This window comes from Tursiops truncatus, chromosome 10, assembly GCF_011762595.2.
Source record: "Tursiops truncatus isolate mTurTru1 chromosome 10, mTurTru1.mat.Y, whole genome shotgun sequence".
Classification (NCBI taxonomy): Eukaryota; Metazoa; Chordata; class Mammalia; order Artiodactyla; family Delphinidae; genus Tursiops; species Tursiops truncatus.
The window spans coordinates 72,475,822-72,494,322 of NC_047043.1; the positions used below are offsets into that span (position 1 = coordinate 72,475,822).

General features: G+C 37.6%; 1 protein-coding gene across 17 annotated transcripts in view; it reads right to left on the reverse strand.

The window, feature by feature from the left end:
- The window catches only part of CFAP20DC (CFAP20 domain containing), a 291,535-nt gene that overhangs the window by 226,559 nt on the left and 46,475 nt on the right, over positions 1–18,501 (reverse strand). Inside the window, exon 1 of one of the 17 annotated variants that reach the window (XM_073811281.1) lies at positions 5,573–5,600. The exons of the other annotated variants lie outside the window; for them this stretch is intronic. The gene's annotated coding sequence lies outside the window, so the exon portion shown is untranslated. Of the gene's footprint in view, positions 1–5,572; positions 5,601–18,501 lie in introns of those variants that run through there. 17 annotated transcript variants of the gene reach the window in all.

An 18,501-nucleotide genomic window follows, 5' to 3' on the forward strand; every position in this document is an offset into this window, starting at 1 on the left:
ACAGCACGTGAGAGAAGGCAATGCATGGATCTGGAGGGGTGGAGGGGGATTAATCAGCATACATGCCAATCTCATTCATAACTATCCCCCTTCCTTACTGCTCTCTAACTTCATACTTGGTGTGTGCTTATAACAGGAATTTGCACAGGCCTTTTCTTTCTGTGGGTACCCTCCCTCTTCCTTCTACTCTTGCCATGGCTAGCTATTCACCCTCCTTCAAGTCTTAACTTAAGTATTGGTATCACCCTATCAAGGAGCAGGTACTTCCTTGCTTAATCATTTGCCTGTTTCCTTCAGAGTACATACCAAAATCTGTTTTATTTCCCTGTCTTCTGTGGAATATAAGGGTGGTGGTGATGTGTCTAACAGATACTTGCCACATAGGTACTCAGTAAATACTAACTGAATGAATGTTGGCCAAATCATATAGCAAAATTGTAAGACTGTGTATAGAGACAATAGGTTCATAGAAACATCTGCATGAATTCTAAATTGAGGCAGCATTTAGAAAAACCCACTTAATCTTTATTTTTCTATGTGGCATGGTTTTAGCTAAAAAAAGAAGTTTTTGTGTAAAGTAAAAATCTACATTAACAGATGCTCCATTCCTTGTTCACTTAAAAGGGGAATGTCTATTATGGCACCAATGGTCTAAAAGAGAATAACTGAATCATTTAAAAGCAAGGTTTATACTCATTTCTTTTACTGCTGTTTATATAGCAATGGCGTAAAAGCACCTGTTTTGCTCTTGGTACTGGAGTATTAGTCATTTCAACATTTTTTTTTTTCTTTTAACTGAAGAAAGGGAACAAAGGAACAGGAAGTAGTTTTGAATGTAGGAACACTGGACCGTAGATAACAAATTTAGACGTGCTAAGACGGCAACTGCAAAGCACAATTTGCAGTGGTGACAACACTTGCACATTATCGTATATTTAAACATTCAAGTGCTTCCCTTACCTCCTCTGAAAGAAGAGCATCAGCTGATCCTAAATTTCAGAGCATTTTAACCTTCATTATGAATGACAAGGGCCTATTTGCTTTTGCAGAAACAACCTGTAAAAAGCAACCTTTGGCTTCACTTATACATATTATTTTTATTTATTTATTTAAAAAAAATTTTTTTTTTTGATGTGGACCATTTTGAAACTTTCCACTAAATTTTGTTACAATATTGCTTATGTTCCATGCCTTGGCCCTCTTGGCTGCGTGGCATGTGGGATCCCAGCTCCCTGATCAGGGATCGAACCCGCACCCCCTGCACTGGAAGGCAAAGTCCCAACCACTGGACCGCCAGGGAAGTCCCTAGCGTGTTATTTTTTAAAGGCAACTGCATTTATAATGGGCAACCTCCACTTACGGTTCATTCAACCAAGTGCACCTCAACATCTAAGCAGTTAACCGAGATTAAAAGTAATTTTGAGTGCTGGTGGGAGACGGAAAGTCAGGAAATATTCTAATTCCAGAAGGAGGTAAAAGTGGAAGTAAAAGTAGGTGAGGAAATAGAGGATCAAGGGAAAATGGAGGGCTAAGAAGGGGATGAGAAAGAATGTTGCCAAGACACTGTGTTGCTGCTACCAGGCCTGATGACATCATCATCCTTGCTAAAGGAGCAAGGGCAGCAGCACCGGCTTAGGAGAGCTGTCCATGTTATTAGGACCATTATTGTCATCACCCGGCATCCTGAAAGAGCAACTGGAGTGACCATAGGCCACAGACACCGGCCAACTTGGCTTTAAATCCTGGTTCTACTACTTACTGTCTGTGAGACTTGAGCAAGTAAGTAGTTGTAAGAACATTAGTTTCTCCATCTGTAAAATGGGGCTAATACCTAACTTGCCAGGCTATTGTGAAAACAGGAGGCTTGCCTCTTTAATATAATCTGTTCCTATGCTCAACCAAACCCTTGCTGCCCTTCCTTTGTTTGATACTTAAATTAAACCAAAATACGTAAACCATTAGCCTTTCTTGGCTAAAAATTCCTATGTGGATGTATGAAGGCCTACAATCAGAATTAAAGGAGGTAAAACAGTTGAAGCAAATATTTTTCATAAGCAACAGTAATCATTAAATACAGAACAATTTCTGAAAGAAGACACCAGTCATCCTAGCAAATACTGGGGTAAGACCTGACTTAGCCAGGAAACTGTGCATGTTGGCTTTGTGGGTAGCCTGTGTGTCACAAACAGTGATCTCCGAAAACAAGTACTTATTTGAGGGCTTACTAAGCATGTGGCAAGACATCAGGGAGATAAAAATTCTGGACAAAGTTTATTCCTTGGTAAAAGTTTTACAGCTTCTTGTCTGATATTTGGAATGGTGAAGACAAAAAAGTGAAGTGGGATGAAAGGAGGCAGCAGATTTAAAAACCAGCGGAGACAGTATGAAACTGGAGACATACGAAACTAACTGCCGTTGGCAAAGAGGAGCTGTCTCATGCTTCCCCTTTGTCTCTCCCCACTCCACACTGGTGGCAAGGCCCACTAGAAATCTGCAGAAGAACGTGAGAAGGTGAATGCAAGGAGAGGAGAGTGATCTTCCACCACTGGCGTTTCCAAAGAGCAATTCTGCCTGGGGAAACCCCAGCCCCTCCTCTCAGGAAATGAGTGGGGAAAGACACGAGTGGTTCCTTCCTAGAATTAATGGAATCCAAGAGGACAGGGTCTAGAGATGCCTGCACAGCTCTTTGTTCTGAGCTGCAGTAGGGAGGGACCAAAAAAAAAAGTGACATGAGGCAGCTTCTCCTTACATTCACCTTCCTGCCTGCCCTTCTTTTCAGGTTCTCAATGTTAGTACGCCAGCCCTCTGGCTTCCCCACTCCCCTGCATTCTAATACCTCCTGTCTCTGACCTTCACACCTCTCACCTTCTTTCTAAGCTTCAGAAGCTTTTCCCTTTTCCTATTTTCTCAGACTACAAATCTCAACAAAAAGCAATCTAATTGTCTCATAGTTGATAGCTCCACAAATGTATGAGTGTTAAGAAAAGTCTTACTTTGTTAATTAGAACGAAGGAATATGGAGGAGGTATTTCTGGACTTGGGACTTCATAGTACTTCTGATGCAGGTGGTCCAAAGACCACATTTTGAAAAACATGGCTGACTTCACTGGAAAAGTACTTCTCTGGTTTTTAGTTCTCATCAGTTCTTGCCTCTTCTTGGCTAGATAATAAATATCCACTCTAATTCCAGGCCCTGAAGCATTCTTGCTATATTCTTCAAGCCTAACCTTAACTACGGTTCTTTATTATCCTGGTGGTGGTGGTGAGGCTGTGATTCATCAGTACCTTACCCCAGGGCTAAACTTCTAGAAGTTACTACGCAAGAAGGTCCTGCATGACCAAAGGGCTTGCTTCTTTGAAACCAGAGGCAGGACTGGATGAAATGATCCTTCAAACAAAGAGAACTACAAAACCTGTAACGCAAACGAGGGAGGGGCAGTGTGGAAGTTAAGAGAACAAGCTTTAAGCACAGGGAACCATATTAATGTCTTGTAATCTATAATGGTAAAGACTCTGAAAAATAATACATATATATATATATATATATATATATATATATATATAAAACTGAATCACTTTGCTATACACCTAAAACTAACACATTATACACTTCCTGTACTTCAATTTAAAAAAATGGTTAATAACAAAAAAAGGAGAACAGGCTTTGCAGTCAGACTGTCTGGACCAAAATCATGTTTCTTCCACTTAGAAACTTTAGGCAAGTTAGGGTTCCCTCTTTTCAATTTCCTCACCTTTAACTTAGGAATAAAAGTAGGGTCTACCTTACAGAATTGATATGAGGATTAAATTTTATGAGGATAATGTATGTAAAATGCATAGCATAGGCTAAATAAGGCATCTATGCGCTTTATGTATCAGCTGTTATTGACTAAATTTTGTATATATTCCAGAACTCTGAGGTTATAACAAAGTATTTATCCAAGTCCTTGCATATAATCAAAGCTCTGAAGAAATGAGCCACTCCTGTTAATCCATCTTTGCACAAAAGATAAGGATTCTCAGTCTGACAAGAATGAAATTCAGGTCAACTCTGATTCCAGTCTGGTACCTAACCTATACTGATCCCACCGTAAGCAACAGTACCGAGTTTGAGCACTTTCGACACGTGTCAGAAAATTCAACTACGAACTGACTAAATTTGGCACTTGCCAAAGGCTTGCTTGAGATGTCTGATATTCTGAACCATATTATATTTCCCCCCTGAAGAAATGTCTTCACGAAGTTGAGATTTAATGTTTTGTCCTCAGTTTTTTTTCTTTCTTTTTTTATGGAGAATCAATTAAAAAAGAAGTTTTCCATCTGAAGAAAACTTTATGCCCTGCAAAAATCATCTCCCGGATAGCAAATAGGTTTCATCTTAAGTTCCAATGTCAAAAGACTGGTAGTAACTATCTGGAGGGTCTGTTAAGAAGAACTGCAAGGCTGTCATGATTGATTAGCATTGTCTGCCACGGACATCGACAAGGAAGTGTGGTGCCTTTGTGACACGTTTACCCACACTACCATTACCGTAGGTGAGAGCATGGCACATGTACAACATTCTGGACCTGCTAAATGTATATGTCCCTTCTTAAATTCAATGCCATACACCTCTCAACACTGCGCCTTTGAACATGTTAATCCCTCTGTTAAGTTGCCCTCTTCCCACAAACAAGTAACCCTCAGAACTTGAAGATAAGGTTATCCTAAAAGTTACTAAAATCAACTCACAAAGGATGAGATTAGAAGACAGGATGTTTTTCAAATCAAGGCCAAATGAGTAGGGCAAGGAAATCTAGCGGAGGATAGATAATATGAATTAAACTTAAGTCTGATTCGTGGTATTAAGAATATGCAGATGAAAGGAATTTTGAACAGAAACAGGAGAGCCAGAAGGAGGAAAAAAAAATTTGAAGAAAAATGTTGTGACCATGGGCCATTAGGATAATGATGGCATTTCAGACAGCCCCAAATGATAAATCATTGCAGTCTGTTTTAAAGAATTCTTTACCAGAACCATTTTAGTGACATTAAATTGTTTAAGTCGCCATCTGTGGAACGGTATAGCAACTAGGTGGGTTTATGGACCAGTCTGGTACATCCATTAAAATAGCTACACCTGCTACATGGAAGCCGTTGACAACTCTCCTTTGCCAATCATAAATCTGGTTTATCCTACCTTTCTTGTCATTTTAATTTTCTATAGATTACTTAAAGCAGAAGGAATGTGGGTGCACTAAACTGTTTCCAATTTAACAAAGAAAATACATTTTTAAAAAGCACAAAAGTCATACTCAATTTAGAAAGCAGTTTTAGAGCTTATGGTTCAGTTTTAAATCTTTTCTACTTGAAAGATTTATACAACAAAAGCAGAGCAAAACACCATAATGGATAAGCATAAAAGAGACTACCTATTCTTATTCTACTCAAAAATTTGCTTACTGGAAATAAGATATCAACTATTTTATTATCTATGTTTAATAATAATCACCATAACACCTCGAAATAGAAAAGATTGCTTATAAATATCAAGATTGATAGTAACAACAATAAACACTTATATAGAACTTACTCTGTACCAGGCACTGTTCTAAGTTCTTTATGTATATTGTTTAATCCTCAAACAAGCCAATGAGATGTGTCTTCTTATTATTCCCACTTTATAGATGAAGAAACTGAGGCGCAGGGGCAGTAAGTAAATCACTTAGGATTACATGGCTAGTGAGTGTTGAACCAGGGTTCAAATGCAGACAGTCTGGCTCTAGCATCTGTCTTCTAAACCACTATGACATATACTCTCTTCACCTTTGACCCCAAAATTCTAATTTAACCTGTGTAAGGCATTATTTCAGGGGTGAGCTCAGGCGATTTCTGAACTTCATAAGTGCCTCTTAGTGTTCCTTTAGTTCCCATCATTAGTCTTTAAGGGAAAAGGGGGCGAAAAATGCTTGTTTGAGTTTTGTTGGGGAGGAAAGGAAGAATCCACTTGGCAGGAAAAGTTGGCGATAGTATTCCAACCTGCTTAGTATAATCAGATCTTCTCTACTTATATAAAGCCTTTCTTTTGAAAAGTCCAGAAGAACTTCTCCTGCAATAAACTATCAATAATTGTTATTGGCTTCCTATTTCTTCAACTTATGGTGGCACTGTATTTGTCAGACATCCCTGAGTGATCACTGTTTTCTGAATTGCGAACTGGCTTAGTGATGAGAGTACAGCTTCCGAATTAGTTTCTGATAAATTTCACCAGAAATTTAATATTTCTGGTGAAATATTAAATTTCTGGGAATAATTATTACCCTTAGCCCCAGAGCCCCACAGACCACGTGTTGACACTAACAGAAAATGCAGGGGGGCAGAACTGTCACACTGCGAAGACAGATGTCGCCTAATGATGTGGATAGTGATGCCAAATTATTTTCAGCTTTAGAGGGGCTGGCCTTGCAAGACTTAATTAGCTTACAGTTGAGAAGTAATTTGAAGCTTCAAATTAGTTATTTAGAAACTCTTGAATTGTTCATCATTTCACCTTATAAAACTACAATATGAAGCAGACTTCCATGGACAAAAACACTTAGAATTAAAAAAAAAAATTCCCAGAGAGAAGCAACAAAAGGAGTAGAAAGAAAACCAGCTTCGGAGCTGGACAGCCCTGGGTTATGGCTCTGCAGGTGTGATGCTGGGCTATTCATGAACTTCTCTGAGCCTGTTTTCTCATCTATAAATTATCACTATCTTCCAGAGTTGTGAAAGTTAAGGGAACTTCTTGGTAAAATGCCTGGCATGGCGTTATTGCTTAATAAATTTTGGTTTCCCATTCTCTGTTTATGCTACTCTGAAATTTTCTCTCAAGAGTCCTCATTTCTGAAATCCACTGCTCCTGCCTATTCACCTTCAATTCTACTCTTTTTTTAATGTAACATGTTTATTGGAGTATAATTGCTTAACAATGCTGTGTTAGTTTCTGCTGTATAACAAAGTGAATCAGCTATATGTATACATATATCCCCATATACCCTCCCTCTTGCGTCTCCCTCCCACCCTCCCTATCCCACCCCTCTAGGTGGTCACAGAGTGCCGAGCTCATCTCCCTGTGCTATGCGGCTGCTTCCCACTGGCTATCTATTTTTACATTTAGTAGTGTATATATGTCCGTGCCACTCTCTCACTTCATCCCAGCTTACCCTTCCCCATGCCTGTGTCCTCAGGTCCATTCTCTACGTCTGCATCTTTACTCCTGTCCTGCTCCTAGGTTCATCAGAACCATTTTTTTTTTTTTAGATTCCATATATACATGTTAGCATACGGTATTTGTTTTTCTCTTTCTGACTTACTTCGCTCTGTATGACACTCTAGGTCCATCCACCTCACTACAAATAACTCAATTTCGTTTCTTTTTATGGCTGAGTAATATTCCATTGTATATATGTGCCACATCTTTATACATTCCTCTGTCAATGGACACTTAGGTTGCTTCCACGTCCTGGCTATTGTAAATAGAGCTGCAATGAACATTGTGGTACATGACTCTTTCTGAATTATGGTTTTCTTAGGGTATATGCCCAGTAGTGAGATTGCTGGGTCACATGGTAGTTCTATTTTTAGTTTTTTAAGGAACCTCCATACTGTTCTCCATAGTGGCTGTATCAATTTACATTCCCACCAACAGTGTAGGAGGGTTCCCTTTTCTCCACACCCTCTCCAGAATTTATTGTTTGTAGATTTTTTGATAATGGCCATTCTGACAGCTGTGAGGTGATACCTCATTGTGCTTTTGATTTGCACAAAATTCATTTCTCTAATGATTAGTAATGTTGAGCATCCTTTGATGTGTTTGTTGACAATCTGTATGTCTTCTTTGGAGAAATGTCTATTTAGGTCTTCTGCCCATTTTTGGATTGGGTTGTTTGTTTTTTTGTTATTGAGCTGCATGAGCTGCTTGTAAATTTTGGAGATTAATCCTTTGCCAGTTGCTTCATTTGCAAATATTTTCTCCCATTCTGAGGGTTGTCTTTTCGTCTTGTTTATGGTTTCCTTTGCTGTGCAAAAGCTTTTAAGTTTCATTAGGTCCCTCTTGTTTATTTTTGTTTTTATTTCCATTTCTCTAGGAGGTGGGTCAAAAAGGATCTTGCTGTGACTTATGTCATAGAGTGTTCTGCCTATGTTTTCCGCTTAAGAGTTTTATAGTGTCTGGCCTTACATTTAGGTCTTTAATCATTTTGAGTTTATTTTTGTGTATGGTGTTAGGGAGTGTTCTAATTTCATTCTTCTACATGTAGCTGTCCAGTTTTCCCAACATCACTTATTGAATAGGCTGTCTTCTCCATTGTGTACTCTTGCCTCCTTCATCAAAGATAAGGTGACCATATGAGCGTGGGTTTATCTCTGGGCTTTCTAGCCTGTTCCATCGATCTATTCACTTGTACTCTTGCTTTTCAAAATCCATCATCACTGGCCTGACTGACAGCAACAGCCTCCAAACTTGACTCACTGCTTCTAGTTTTTTCTTTCAGCAGCTTAACATGTCTTTAGAAAGATAACCACTAACGTTATCTTCCTAATTTACAAAAACCATGAACCCCTTGCCTACAGAATAAAGTCCAAAAATCTGTGCCTACTTCTCCAGATTTGTGTGCCACCACGTCTTCACCCACTCCTAATTTTCTAACCAAACCAATACACCCCAGTAGTTTTGCTACACGTCTTGCTCTGGTCCTAAAATGCCTTCCTTACATTTTTTGAGTTTTGACTTGTTCTATGAAATCTTTTAGAAACATCATCTACTCGATCAACACATCTCTAACTCTAAAATACAAAAATAAGAACTGCATTTTACTTAAAGGCTCCATGGCAATTACATACACTTCTATTAGCACTTCTATCACTGCATTCTATTTGTTCTACATTATTCTCTTTGATACACTATGAACTCCCTAAGGAAAGAAATTATATCGTATTCCTTTTTGTATCTCTACAGTCTAGAACAGTTTCTGGCATCTTTTTTAGTACATTCTGAATAGACATTAAATGAGAGAATGTCTAGGCAGCTTTCTCCAATTAGTTCACTCTCATTCCTGATTCAGTCTGTCAGCTATAAGCCATCATTACATTTCTATATTTTGGTTAACCATTATTTTTCCTTTATTAGAAAGTAAGGAATTCTATCAATGTGATAGATTGAGCTAACGTATTCTCTGCTGGCTACAAACATGTAGACAGTCTGGAAAAAGAAAATTGAAATATAAATGATAAGAGAGTATGTTGATCAGGTGTCAGAATGAAGAGGAAATAAAAGCCAGGGCTGATCAACTATGACTTGATGCCAAAGTGTGTATGTGTGTGGTGGGGGCGGGTATCTGGCCTAAAATTAAGGACAGGGGCCCAGGACTGTAACACCTATATGGGGACAGTAGATGTGCCCTCATGTTTAGATAAAATGCGGAGCTGGAACTGAGACTCCTGCATAAAGCCAGACCCTGAAACGACTGCCTCCCTCTGTGAGAAGGGTTCTAGAAACCTCTGCTCACTGATCCATGCAGAAAAAAAGCTTGTCTCTGGCCACCAGGTTTTGGGTTGAGGAAAAGTCTACTGTGAGAAATAAAAACCCCCAACTCAAGCCATGTATGTGAATTTAGTCTGATTTCACCCTTACAGTGGGGAAATCCCAAGCTAAGAAAAACATTTAAACACTGGTTCTATATCAGTAAAAACCTTGAAGTACCCAGCAGAAGAAAATGCAAAGTTTCTCTAGAGGGACACTTCAGCAATCCTATGCTACAGGTGCTCCCACAGATAAAACAGCCCTGCTATGAAGATAAACGCACATTATAAAGTTAGTTGTAAATGAGGAAATGATACACCACGAGAGAAAGCAAATACAACAAATAGAAAGATTATTTTCTTTAGAACTTGAGATAATAGTGCAATCTGAAAACCACTATAAAATACATATGTTTATAACCATAACAATCAGGATACCAAATACAATAGATTTGGAAAAAAAGCAAACAGGATTCTAGAAATTAAAGTTTCCTTCATTAAAAAAGGACAGGCAAAACAACATATTAGATGTAGCTAAGGAATTAATGATCTGAGGAAATTACCCAAAATGGAGTACCAAGAAAGAAAGGAAGAAAAGACGAGATGGGTGGGTGCAACTGGAGTCAAAGCTTTCTCTTGTTTTGTAAGGAGATGAGCCATTTGTTTTCAGTGATGTTAAGTCAAATATGAATGTTATAAATTTAAAGGTGACCACTAAAAGAGTAGAAATGAAACATATAACTTCCAAACTAGCCAAGATTAGATTTCAAGTACTACATATAAAAACTTGATATGCATCTAAATGTAAAACCTTAAATTGCCTGTAAAAAGTAAGATTGGGCTTCCCTGGTGGCACAGCGGTTGAGAATCTGCCTGCTAATGCAGGGGACACGGGTTCGAGCCCTGGTCTGGGAGGATCCCACATGCCACGGAGCAACTAGGCCCGTGAGCCACAACTACTGAGCCTGTGCGTCTGGAGCCTGTGCTCCACAACAAGAGAGGCCGCGATAGTGAGAGGCCCACGCACCGCGATGAAGAGTGGCCCCCACTTGCCACAGCTAGTGAAAGCCCTCGTACAGAAACGAAGACCCAACACAGCAAAAATAAATAAATTAATTAATAAACTCTTACCCCCAACATCTTCTTTAAAAAAAAAAAGTAAGATTAAGCTTCTTAGCTTAAATATTAATATTTAAATTAAATATTCAACTCAAAAGCCTAGGAAAATAATATACTCATAAAAGTAGAAAGAAGGTAAAAATTAAGAGAATAATCAAAATAGAAAGTAGAGCATCAACTAAAGCCAAAGTCTGATTCTTTGAAGAGACCAATGAAATAGAAAACTTCTGGAAAGATTGGTTTAGAAAAGTATACAATATTAGAAATAAAAATACCATATTAACATTGTATAGGTACAGTAAAGGATAAAAAACTCTATCTATTCTTCATATAATATACACTATATTTCTACATAAAACTCATATAACTTTTACAACGTTATGCTATTGAATTTGAAACAAAGCTATACTTTTCTAAAATAATTACTAAAATTGACTCAAGAAAGAAATAGGAAAACTAAAAATACGTATAACCTCTAAACAATTGTTATCAATCGTCAAAAATACATCCACCAAAAAGCACAAGGTCCAGATGTTTTAATGACAAGCTCTATCAAAACTTTAAGGAACTCAATACAGATTGTTTGAGATGAAAAAAAGAGTAAAAGCTCCCCAATCTAATAAAATATAACCTTGTTACTAAAACCATATAAGGATGAAAACAAAGAGTTATAAGTTAATCTAATTAATGAACATGTATCTAAAAGTCCTAAACAAAAAATAGAAACCTGAATCTAGCAATGTATAAAAATACCATATATGATGATCAATAGGGGTTATCTCAGTAATGGAAAGATGTTTAAATATGAGAATATCTGTAAAGTAATCCATGACATCAACAGATTAAAATGAAAAAATATGAACAATTAAACAAATGCGGAAAAAAAGTATTCAATAAAATTCAACACTCATTAATGATAACAAACCTTAGCAAACTAGGAAAATAAGCACTTTAACCTGTGACTGAGTTTTATTTTTTAAACCCTATATCAGTCAGGATGGGCTAGGCTACAGTAATAAGTAACCCCCGAATCTTAGAAGCCTAACGTAATACCAAAAGATTATTTCTTGTTCACACTAAAGTTCTATGGGGGCAGCAAGACGTTCTGATTATTCCAGTAACTCAGGGGCCCAGGATGGTATATTCTTCCATAATCACTAGGGCACTGAGATGGGAACATGGTGACTGGTACACTAATTTCTAAAGCTTCCTCCTAAAGTGACAATGCCACTTCTCATCTTTAGTAGTCAAAGCAAGTCATATGGCCAACATAATAAAAAGGGGAGGGGGGAGTGAAATTCTACTATATGTCTGGAAGGAAAACTAATATTTGTAAATAATCCCAATGCCTATCTGTGGTATGGTAAGAAACATATATTTGGTTTTTGTCCTTGATTCCTGGCACAGAGCTCCTAAAACTCTTGGAATTTCCTGAGTGATAGGCACATTTCTGTTTGTTATTCATAACAAGCCCCTTTCAACCTTACCTGAGTTTATGCCAATGAGGTGACTCTTGGTGCGTCCCTAGATACTTCAGGATGGGGGCTGGTTGCCAGAGGAACCAACCATGTGGGTAAAGGATTGGAACTTCCTACCACAAATGGACAATGATTTAATCAACTAGTACCCAGTTACTAGAAAGCCTAGTAACTACTTACTAGAACCTGCATAATAACCCCTAAACAATGGGGTTCAGAGAGTTTCTGGGTTAGTAAACACATCAAGGTGCTTGGACAGTGGTATGTCCCATGAGAGCTTGGAAGCTCTGCACCCCACTCCCTCATACCTTGTCCTATGCATCTCTTCCATTTGTTCCTGAGTTGTATCCTTTTCAATAAACTGGTAATAGTAAATACAGCACTTTCTTTCCTGAGTTCTAGAGTTATTTTAGCAATTACTGAATCTCAGGAGGTGTCATGAAAACTTCCAGTTTACAGACAGTTGGTCAGAATTATGAGTGACCTGGGCACCTGACTGCAGTGGACATCTGAAGTGGTGGCAGTCCTGTGGGACTGAGCCCTTAACATGTGGGATCTATCACTCACTCCTGGAGTCAGTGTCAGAACTGAATTCAGTTGTTGAACACCCAGTTGAGATTCCAGGATTATCACATTAACCACCCCCCGCCCCCAACTAAAAGCCTGACAGATGATTATTATATACACTAGAGTTGAGATCCATCACATTCAATTATACACTATTATATTTCTGTATTTTCAGTTGGTCTTAAAAGGGAAATTTAAATGTACAATATTTAGACATCTTTACTTCTAAATTTTTTCCACCTTTATTCTGTTTCTAAATCATTATTTGTCATTTAAAAATTACTTCCGGTTTTAGTAAGATATTTTTTATTATTAGTTTGGAAATGAAAGCCTGAAGAAAAAAAAATTATCCAAGAGAATATCAGTACCTACGGTTCTAAATGTTATTATGATGTCTTTTTCCAGGAGTTTTAGTAAACTTTTCAGATAGTAATCATTATTAAAATATTTATATTCTCTGTTTTTTTTTTTCCCGGTACGTGGGCCTCTCACTGCTGCGGCCTCTCCCGTTGCGGAGCACAGGCTCCGGATGTGCAGGCTCAGCGGCCATGGCTCACGGGCCCAGCCGCTCCGCGGCACGTGGGATCCTCCCGGACCGGGGCATGAACCCGCGTCCCCCGCATCGGCAGGCGGGCTCTCAACCACTGCACCACCAGGGAAGCCCTATTCTCTGTTTTTAAAACCATTTTTCCCCAACTTAGATAATAGGAGATGAAGTTAGCGTATTACATTTTAACAAGACAATAAAAAATTAATGATAAACTGCAGAAGTCAAGGAAAGTCATGATGAAAGGTCAGTGAACATCTTAAAGACTTTCAACACTCAAAAATCTATCAAAAATTGAAATTTACACCATGTTTATTTTTTCCTTTTATAAGTTCACTGTTACTAAAATCGAGACTAGTTAAAAAATCTAGTTGATAAGACACACAGAATCCAGGTCATTCTATCGTAATTGGCATTAGTAATTGGCAAGTTAATAGTGGCACATCTTATGTAAAGACAGCAAATATATAGAATTAAAATAGCAAGGAAGCCAAAGTACTGAGTAAGAACATGCCGTTTTTAAAATTGTTGTTAATGATGATTACATTTAAAATTCTTCCTAGAGTTTCACTAGATACAGCATTACTCATATCCTGTCTTTAACAGGTATTCAGTATCACTTAAGTATGCTAAGAGGACACTGTAAGTAGTTCATGACCAAAGTTTTCAAGATTCATTAATGAACTTTTCTAGGCACTCTCACTCTACTCAAGGAATTCTGTAATCTAAATCTCTGTTCTGTCACAAATCTACAGAAATTAATGTACAAATAAAAAAGAAAAGTTTGACTTGCATACTACTTTCAAGAAAATAAGCCAAAACTTAGTTTACATTTCACAAGAAGATGATTATTTTTCAATAATGGAAGTAAACTGATTTCCATAGTTTATATGAAAATTTCAAAGAGCAATAGGATTTTTGGACCCAGAAAAAAATTGTTTTAAATTAATGCTTACCATATATGGCTTAATTTGGGTGAAAATAAGAAATGAGATTCATTCATAGGAAATAAATAAGAAATAATGATTCATTATTAGCAAAGGACAAGACAAGGTATGAGATACAGCAGAAATGGAAAGAATTATGACCTCAGAGAACAGTGTTAGTCGAGTTTCAAAACTGGTTAATCCTGTGGATAACGTATAAAATTTACAGTAACTGAAAGTAATTTGTATCAAGAAAAACTCTCAATGGAATTAAATGCCTGAGAGATGCCTGTAGTGTACTGATGGATAACAAAGTCAGGAGCACATGGAATGCATTCTGTGCTCTGACAATGCCTTGGGGAACTCTGAACTGCAGTCCTGATCAGCCCTCAGAGAGGTCTTGGGAGGACATGGTAGTTGAAGAAGAAATTAACAATTCTAAAGAGGCAGAAATATTGGCATAGTAAATTAAAGTAGAAATGACTTTTTTGGGGGGCAGTCATTTCTATATTCTTCCACCACAGGTTATAAACAGCTGGAGAAAAGACAGCATCTACCAGTATTGATGAGTTCTTTGAAATGCCTGGTACAAGGTACAGCACAGAGTAAACAACAGCTTTCCCACCTGCTAGAATGTTCTTCCTAGCTCTTCACAGGGTTTGCCTCCTCTCACCCTTTGGGTGCAGTTCAACTCTTACTCCCTCACAAGTGCTTATCCTGACCACTTTTCCTAAAGTAGACCTTTCAGTGTACCTTCTTGTTACTCAGTGTATTTACTCCATAACACCTTATTTTATTTTGCTTTGCTATTTAAAAATGTGCTTTTCTTTCCTGCCTCCCTACTAGAATGTAAACTTCAGGAGGACATGGGTTTATCTGCCTTGATCATTGAAAATACTCTCAGCACCTAGAACCGTATGTGGTATATAGTAAGCACTAATAAGTATTTATCAAGTAAATGTAAGAAAAAACCTAAACAATTATGTAGGTACACAATCACAAATGAACAAATGAAAAAGTCTTTTTTCAAAGGAAGGCATTTGTAATATTTTCTATACCCTTTGGTCTGTACTGTGTCAAGTCCAATTGTGTCCACATTCTCAACAAATTATAGTCATTTCCTTAAGAAAGGAACACTCATCATTTCTCCCAGAAGAAACATCGTTACCTACTGAAGAAGAGAACTCATCATTGGCAGTGGCACATCACTAACGCAGAACTATTAATGATATTTCATTATAAATAACTCAAAGAGCTAGCATTTGCTTTAGTCGGTACAGTACCAAGCATGCCAACAAATGTTTTCAAGGCCGAGTAAAATAGTTCAAATGAAGGAACTTGTAAATAACATCTCTGTGACTAAGAAAACAGATATACCCATCTCCAGCCAGATTTCTTCAGCTGTGACCTCAACAGAAGCTCAGTGACAAACTGGTCACCTCCTGGGAACCTAATGATGTCCCAATGAAAAAGTGTGTTCAATACATATTCACTGACTATCTAATAGTATTTAATGTTTGAATCATTCATTCATATTAAATGAATGAATCATATCCTCCTAAAATAATATCCTTGACTTAGATTACTTACTTTCATGGTCTATATGTGCCTAAAATATAAGCTTTAAAAGTAAATTAGGTTTCAAAACAATTATTCTAGATAAATCAGCAAAATATGAAAATTTTAAGTAGGTTCAAAATTCAGCTTGGGTGATTTAGTAACAATATCACTGGTGCTAATATTACTATGTGCTGAACATGTAGTAAGCAAACTGTTAAGAGACTAAGTACTTTGTTCATATAATGCTTGTGGCAACACTCTGAGATGGGTTAGCTCTGTTATCCCCATTTCACCAATAAGGAACCTGAGTCACAAAGAAGTTGAATGATGTGTCTGCGGTCTCACTGCTAGCAAATGGCAAAGCCGGTTATTCAAATCTAGGCAGTCTGGTTCCAGGGTGTGTGTGGTTAATCACAAATCTATCCAGTGCTATTTCAAGGTGCTTGCTTGCAAGCAGGTTGTTATCAGTTCATGACCAGGAAGTATCAAAATTGAGAGAAAATATTCAGAAACATATAGCAACTTGACATTGCTGTGACATCCAATTATGCAATCATTGGACTCATCTAGTTGGACAGGATATAGACCAACCAGTTTAGGGGTCAAGGGACATAATTAACATGTGGCCCTAACTATGCACTAGTACTATGTATAGTCAGTTGAACAACATATTGGTCTTACATAAACAGGAAATTAAAATAAAAGAAAAAAAAAACAACCTGGTACTTCAATTAGTTTGAGAATCCCTGATCTACACTAAGCTCATGTGAATTATCAGGTTTTCTCATCTCAGATTGGCAAGAACACCAAGGGTGTCACTTTTGGCCTGCCTCCACCATACAGTAAACAGAAAGAATTTCAAGATTTGTTCAAGTTTACATTTATAAATTTAGTACATATTTTAATGAAGATGTTACATAAAAGCATTTAATATGAAACATATAATTTGTTGCCCTTACTGCATGAAAATATAATGCTAGTCTTTAAAGTGCATAAAAAGAACTATATAAATATCCATCCAGAACTCTAAGTTTTCAGTTCTACCCCAAAAAAGAAAGACTTTTTTCCAAAAGGCTAAGTACAATGAAAAATATTTAATTTACATTTTTATTTTGTAAGACACACACCCCCTACCCCTCAAAATCAGTTTTCCAGAATCTAACTCCTTGTTTTGGCTTTACAATGTCTTACTGAAAAATAAAAGCACAATCTAAAAGTTGAGAATTATGTTTTATTTAGCAGACGAAACCGAGGACTTAAGCACAGGACACAGCCTCTCAGCTCTGAGGGACTGCTTTGAAGAGGTAAGGGAGGAGCCAGGATTATATAGGAGTTTTTGCAACAAAGACCAGGTAGTGGAACGTCAGAAGATTACTGTTAAGTAAAAAAACCAGACATCTCAAGTTAAGGAATTTAGGGCTTTTCTATGCATGGGAAGATGCAAGAGTCTGGGCTCACTGGAATCATTCCTTATATGTGCACCTCAGCTCTCTGGGGCCAGTATCTTGTGCCCTCTCAGCCTGAGTCTCCTTAGGTGGCACTGCTTGGGGGTGGCTGCAGTGACTGGGGGCTTGGCAGTGGACAGTCCGTTTGTTTCCATCCTGGGCTCCCTCAGGGCCCACTGTCTGGGGTGGTGTGGTGGCTAGATGGCTACAACATCCTTTGTTTACTGATATGGCAGGCAACATTTTTTCACTGATAACAGTGATTTGGAAAGTGATTTAAATCAGATCAGAAACCATAAGGAAAGAAACCTGGGGAAGTACTTTTCCATTTAATTGAGGAAGGCAAAATATATCTAAGATAATACAGTGATATTGAATGTATCCACCATCAGGTAGGAAAAAATTAGATAGCCCATACATGTTGATTTTCATCATAAATCTTTAAAGACTTTTTTTTTAAAATGGAACTCTTCCTAAAGGCCTGTAAAACAGAAACCCAATACAGTGTGATTAACTGAAATTCAGAAAGTTGTTTACTCTCAGTTTTAGCCTTAGAATGCCGCTGGGCTTCTCCAATCTCTTCTCCAGTTACTTTCATGATGAACTTCTAAGGAGAAACTTATACTCGCCTCATCCTCCTCTCCTACCTTTCCACTGTAAAAACTTTTGTTTTCCTAGGTAACTACAGAAAAGGAAGAACTATAGAAAGAACTCCAGAGAAGAAACACACACAAACACACATACACCAGCTTTAAATCACTGAGCTTACTTTTACACACTGTTCTAAGCCGAGGGATTTTGCTTTTCTTAAAGTGTGCAGTGCTTTCCTGGCTCACAGGCCTTTTACCGCCTGCTTCTGAGATTCTTTACAGATGGATGAGGTTGGAAGTACGATGGTTGGATAAGTGGGACATTACTTGATCTTCTATCATTTTGATAAGAAATTTATGAGGCAGAGAAAAGGCATATACCATTATCCTCATTATTTTTTAAATGGGGAAACTGCAGCACACAAAGAAGTTCAGTGACTTGCCCAAGGCACCAAGCAAATTAATGTTGGAGAATTCAAGTCTTTAAAATCGCACTCTTCTCATCAGATAACAATACTGCCTTCCCTCTTCTTGGTCTTTCTCACACATATTTTATTCAAGAATGATATATATGTAAATTGTACCTTATGTGATGCATTTCCAGACACCTCAACCAAATCGTCAAACTATAATTTCCTATTAGATTTTCTTTGAAATGCTAGCTTTTGAAATGATACCCATAAAACTTTCAAACATGAAATTTGTAGGAAGAGGAGAGAAAGAATGATG